The sequence below is a fragment of the Chiloscyllium plagiosum genome, chromosome 27 (assembly GCF_004010195.1).
Source record: "Chiloscyllium plagiosum isolate BGI_BamShark_2017 chromosome 27, ASM401019v2, whole genome shotgun sequence".
NCBI lineage: Eukaryota > Metazoa > Chordata > Chondrichthyes > Orectolobiformes > Hemiscylliidae > Chiloscyllium > Chiloscyllium plagiosum.
In genome coordinates, this window is record NC_057736.1 from 903,757 (window position 1) to 909,284 (window position 5,528).

Consider the following 5,528-nt stretch of genomic DNA (forward strand, 5'->3'; position numbering starts at 1 on the left):
TTTCTTATTGGAGATGATCATTACCTGGCATTTGAATGGTGCAAATGTTACTTTCCAATTTTAATCTGAAGTCTAGATACAGGGAGCTGTATCAAGAGATGGGAGAAAAGAGAAATATAGTTGCAATCAGATATGGTATAACAAGTTAGGCCACAGTGCAGCCCTAATCTCATGGAACGGAGGTACGGGCACAAGAGGCCAAATGGCCTACTCCTGTTCCTATGACCAGTAAATTACTGGGAGAACCAGATGGAGTGTAGTTTCTTTTTGTCATGTGGTAGCAGTTGAAAATAAACTATATCTGAAATCTGAATTGCAAACAATTTTACATTGTCATGTTTAGTCACTGTATCTTGGTGTAATAATAAGGATATAATTGCTAAAGGAACTGCATATTAAAAGTTTTTTAAAAATTTGAATTGGTATTTTCCAACCATAGTTTTTTAACCAATGCTCTCTTGTTCTATTATCATCATAAACATGGCATGGATTTCTAGTCTCAGATATCAGCAGATGTTTGAACTGACTCTCAGCCATGTTTGGGAACAACAGTTGAAAGAGTGTCAGGGCCAATTAGTCATTGTTAATTCAAGCTTTAATACACATTTACAAACCTGAGTGTATAATCACTTCAGTGTAAAATCTGATATGGGTGTGCACCCTTTCAGTGCTGTTTGGAAGACAGCATCATTGATAAAGTTGGTACCTGTGTCCCATAATTGGGCTGAAAAACATAATAAATATTGGCTCCAACAGGAAGAGCTCAAACATTGAATACAGCTTACCCGTTTCTCAGCACACGCCCAGCATCACCCTCTGGAGATTTCAGTAAATAATGAGAGAACGTGAACAAGGATGTCATTTATACAAATGATTTGGATGAGAATTTAGGAGACGTGGTTAGTCAGTTTGCTGTTAACATCAAAATTGGTGGCATTGTGGACTGAAAAAGGAGGTTATCATGGATTACAAAATAATCTTGATCAACTATGAGCTGAGGAGTGACAGATGGAGTTTAATTTGAATAAATGCTAGGTATGGCATTTTGGTAAAACAGCAAGGGCAGAACTTGTACAAATAATGATAGGGCCCTGGGTATTGCTGTTGAAAAGAGAGACCTAGGAGTTCAGGTACATAAATCTTTGAAATTTGCATCACACATAGATAGGGTGTTAAGAAGATGTTTAGTATGCATTCCTTCATTGCTCAGACATTTAAGTATAGGAGTTGGTCGTCATGTTGAGGTAGTACAGGATATTGGTGAGGCCTCTTCTGAAGTACTGTGTGTAGCTCTGATCACCCTGTTATATGAAAGATATTATTAATTTAGAGAGATTTCAGAAAAGATCAACCAAGGTGTTGCTGGAACAGAGGGTTTGAGTTATAAAAATAGGCTGGGACCTTTTCACTGGAGAATAGAAGTTTGAGGAGCATACACAAGGTGAATAACAGGGGTCTGCTCCCGAGGGTGGGAGAGTTCAAAAATAGGGGTCATATTTTTAAATGAGGAGAAAGTTTTAAAAAGGACATGAGGGGCAATGTTTTCACACAAGAGGATAGTTTGTGTGTGGAATGAACTTCCAGAGGGAGTGGTGGATGCAGGTACAATTACAATATTCAAAAGACATTTGGGTAAGTACATGGATAGGAAAGGTTTAGAGGGATATGGGCCAAACACAGGCAAGTGGGACCCAGTTTAGTTTGGGAATATGGTCAATGTGGACTAGTTGGACCAAAGGGTCTGTTTCCGTGCTGTATGACTCTCTGTATCCTGTCAATGGAGTGACTGAAAGGTTTTGATTTTACTTCTCAATGCAGCTTTATGTCTTCACTTGTTTTCTCAACACCTTTTCTCCTAAAAGCCTTTTGACCTTGCATGCATGGGTCTGGCTTCATAAGTGAAAGGTAAAGTTGCCATAATCCCAGTGGTCTGCTCTCTCATTACAGGATTGACAAGTGGTGGTTTAAGCTGAAGGTCACCACACCTCATGCAAAGTGGGTGGGTTTGAGAAGGTGGGAATTTCATGGCAACCACATCCGGTGCCGGAATTGAACCTTGGTGTCTCTCTTGCTCATCAAGAAGCTTCCCAATCAGGTGTTGACAAAAAGCTCTCGATTATACAGTAATGGGCAGTAGCTCTTCACTTCAGAGGTTTCAAAGCAATGGAGACATTAAAAGGATGCCAACATTGAGGTTCTAAAATGAGGAACACACCTTTACTCTGGCTGTTCACGGCACTGTGTCTGGGGTCTTCATGATTAATACTGCTTGATGATTGAGCATTCCCAGAAATTTCCCAGAAAGGTTTAAAAATTGCCTTAATTGGATTTCTCTACAATTGCTGTCAGCCAGCTGAGCTAACCAACCCCTTACAGACTGAAATAAAACAGAGAACTACAGATGCTAGAAATCTGAAACAAGAAGAGAAATTGCTGGAGAAACTCAGCATGTCTGGCATCATCTGAGAGACAGAAACAGAGTTAACATTTCGAGTCCAGTGGCCCTTCTTCAGAATTCCTACGTACAAAATGGTGATGTCTCACCCAAATGTCTCTCATTCATAATAGACACGTGTGCCTTGACATTGAATGTTAGTGGAGTATTTGATTGTGCTAGTCCCATCTAAAGTGATGCCAGCAGGGGTTACTGAAGAGGAATCAGCAGAAACACATTAGTTTTCCCCTTCATAACCCAGGATTTCTGGAGTAATTTCAGTGATTAGCTAGCTTTGCACAAACTGCAAAATGAATATGATGCATTCTGTTCTGTCAAGCATTTCTACAAGCTGATGTGCTGAGTCAGCAGTAAAATCCACAAGATTGATTTAAAAAAAAACTGGATGCAGTCTATTATTTTTCTCAAAGATTTTTAAGAACTAACAAAATCAAGAAATCTGTTAGGATTGCGCGAAAACATGATTCCCAGCCCTAAATGCTGATGAGCTGAGCAGCATTTTAGTGTTGTCTATAAAATTATTTCAACACTTCAAATGTAGATAATATATGTAAAATGAGTTTTCATTTTAAATTCAGTTTCTGCTCATGCGTTTGAAGTCCCTGCCCTCTTTCATCTGCAGCAATCTTTAAGTTAAAAACCATTGCGATTGCTGCTAACATTTTATTGTTGCTGACAGCACTGCACTCCCCCATGTGACCAGTTCACCTCACTACGAGACACACTTGCTGGCTAAAGCTCTGCAATTTGCATTTTATTCAATGCATTAATTCTCAAGGGTGAGATAATATGATAATTGTATGAAATGAGGGATGATATTTTTTATTATGTTTCTGAAGACACTTCAGTACAATTTTCATTTATTTTATACTCTGATTCACATTATCTTTTGATTTTTTCCTACAGCATCCACTTTCCCTGACTGGTCACATTTTGGATCTTAATTCCAACCTTCTGCTTCTAATCAATGCTACTCTACACAGTTATTGGAAAGATGCCTTCCTACTTTCATTTGTTTGCTTCAACATTGGATTTAGGAACGAGCTGTGTAAGAAATTCTAACTAGTCAAAACTACATTACCAAGTCACCTTTGAAAAATCTTTCTGTAATCCTTTAATATCACACTGCAGTTGAGTTAGATTTTTATGAAAATGGGCTTTGCTGTTGATTTGTAGCAGTACTTTGTTCACTGTAGTGTGAAGGTGATCAGCTGTTCACAATACAAACTGTTTCAGACAAGAGAACCTTTATCATTGGCAACATTACCACAGAATGATTAAACACCAAATGTCACCTCTATCAATGTATATTGGCCAGTATATTAATTTAAATAGTTATCATAATTTATTGCTTTCATTGTTTGAGTAGTTATCCAGAAGTAGAATTGTTGGAAACATTGCACTCAAATTCAAAATAAATTCATTTGAAAGATCAGAAAGAATTTTTATAATTTTGAATGTACTGATTTAGCTTACTAATTCTTCTCTTTTTAGAAATGTTTGATTACTCCTTCAACACACTACCATTGCCTTACGTGTTAACCTATTTCACAAATACTTTTCCAAAGGACACTTTGGATGAATTTTGTCAGCGCCCTGCATTGTCTTGACTAATTTAACTGTCTTACTAACTACATCCTTCTTGCTAATTGCTGGCCTTGTTCTAATTGCTGAGAAATCTGGGAAAGGATAATTGCATTAAACAACACATTTACCCTAACAAATACTTTCAGCTGATAGAAATAAGGATGGATTTAGCATTAGATCATTGTGACCTTTACAAATTTAGACCAAGAAATGAAACCTTACAACCAATCACATCCATCTCAGATCAATAAAGTGTTTGTCAAAATTGAATTTGCAAAAAAAAAATCACGTTAAGATGACAAACTTCAATCCCACAAAATGCACTTGCTCTGCAATAGGGCATGTCTTTCCTTTTTAAGTGATTACTCTGGATACTTCTTGAGAACTGAACTGTTTTAAAAATGAAGCACATTACATGAGTTTAGGTTTTGCTGAGCTCTCCCATATTTTTCAATCAGCAGACTTTTCAATTTTAATATGCAATAGCGATTGCAATCAAACCATTACCATTGTGTGTGGGTTCATGTAAGAGATTAAACTGCACCAGCAATTCAAAGTTAAAATATCAGCAGCTGTTATACATTAATTCTGCACCTGAACAATGGCTTTTCCAGTGCTTTGAGAGTAGACAATATAGCGTGTTTAATTAAATTCATTACTAGTTTTCATTCAGGCACCCAAGCCACAACCAAAATTTCGACAATCTGGTACTGGGTGCAAAATTAGCGTACTCACTCACACTTACCAATGTTATGTAAAAGCCACTGTTGTAATGACTACTATTCAATATATGAAATAGAAGATCAAGGCAGGAGTTTTTTATGATTATGAATTCACAGCAAGTTTAGCAAAAAAACCCAAATCGACATATAGCAAAGCAAAGCAAATTTTAATCCTATCTTGCTGTAAAATATTGCCAATCTTAAATTGTGGCTGTGAAATTCTGAGAGAAAAATCCTGTTTGAAACTCTTTCTTGGACAAATCAAGTCTTCATTGTGTACACACCAGATACATCAGGTACAGGTGCCTAAACATTAATCATTTCAAAAACAAGAACAATAATACACTTAAAACAACACTACTGATAATTCAATGTGTGCTCAAGCTCAAACAGATCAATTTTAATTTCAGAACATTAATGAAACAGTCCTTTGTTTCAGTGCACTAATTCAGAATGCAATTTATAAAGTTAACTGATCTAAACATTCTTTCAATTTCATCAAAGCCAATTTTTATTTTAAAAAAAAAACCAAGAACTGGTGCTATCCATTGCAAAGTGGCCCCTACTATATATGTGCAATATGAAATTTTAAACAGGACAAATGATGATTTTTCTGTTTAAATCTTTGTAGTCACACTGTAAAACAATTTACTGTGCAAATCTCCATTTGCACAGAACAACTGAATTGATGAGATATAGAGTATATAAATGATCATAATATTCTTCTGTTTTTTTTATTTAACAAAATAATTCTAGCAATACAA